The sequence below is a fragment of the Octopus bimaculoides genome, chromosome 25, assembly GCF_001194135.2.
Source record: "Octopus bimaculoides isolate UCB-OBI-ISO-001 chromosome 25, ASM119413v2, whole genome shotgun sequence".
Classification (NCBI taxonomy): Eukaryota; Metazoa; Mollusca; class Cephalopoda; order Octopoda; family Octopodidae; genus Octopus; species Octopus bimaculoides.
The window spans coordinates 5302011-5303136 of record NC_069005.1 but is presented as its reverse complement, the minus strand read 5'-3'; positions in this window follow the sequence as shown (position 1 = coordinate 5303136).

The window sequence follows — 1126 nt, the reverse complement described above, 5'->3', positions numbered from 1 at the left end:
ATGTGTTGGGGATTTGGGTACATTTTTGTCATCTCACCCCCATTAAAAAATTGGGTTATCTTCCCCAACTAAAAAAATTGTTTAACCCTCCAATAAAACAAAAGAAAATGAAAAAAAATTGCGAAAAAAATTAAACGTCTTATTGAATGTAATAACATTTTTATAACAAACCATATCATCCCTATTGAAGGGGCCAAATGTCAACAATGTGTTGAAGTATTGAATCAAAAGGATCTAACCCTTTTAATCCAATCTCTTCTTGCCACATAAACTCAATTTTTTAATGGGAGACAACCCAACTTTTTAATGGCCATTTTTTAATGGGTGGTGGTGGTGCTGAGATAACCAAATAGTACCGGGGTTTGTAGTTCTTCGAATCATCCGAAATATATATATATACATATGTATGTTTGTGCTCATGAATAATTTGTAGCTGTGTAGTGGAGGCGCAATGGCCCAGTGGTTAGGGCAGCGGACTCGCGGTCGTAGGATCGTGGTTTCGATTCCCAGACCGGGCGTTGTGAGTGTTTACTGAGCGAAAGCACCTAAAAGCTTCACGAGGCTCCAGCAGGGGGGTTGTGGCGAACCCTGCTATACTCTCTCACCATAACTTTTTCTCACTCTTTCTTCCTGTTTCTGTTGTGCCTGTAATTCAAAGGGTCAGCCTTGTCACACTGTGTCACGCTGAATATCCCCGAGAACTATGTTAAGGGTACACGTGTCTGTGGAGTGCTCAACCACTTGCACGTTAATTTCACGAGCAGGCTGTTCCGTTGATCGGATCGACTGGAACCCTCGACGTCGTAACCGACGGAGTGCTAACATCAGGGGATAGGCGTTTAATTTTAGTATACAAGTGTTTGTACTTCATAAATTTTAGACATTCGTAAACAAGTGTTTCTCCTTCACTCTCATTTGTGAGTGTGTGTGTGTGTGTGTGTGTTCTTGCATTCCTTGTGCATATGCAGATGTGTGCATATATCTGGCTCAGGAAATTCCCATATTATAGAAAGTGGGGGTCCTGGGGAAAATTTTACATTTTTTTCATATGTTTAACATGAGAAATTTACATATAGAACATCTGTAACGTTTTGAAAATTATATATATATATATATATATATATAT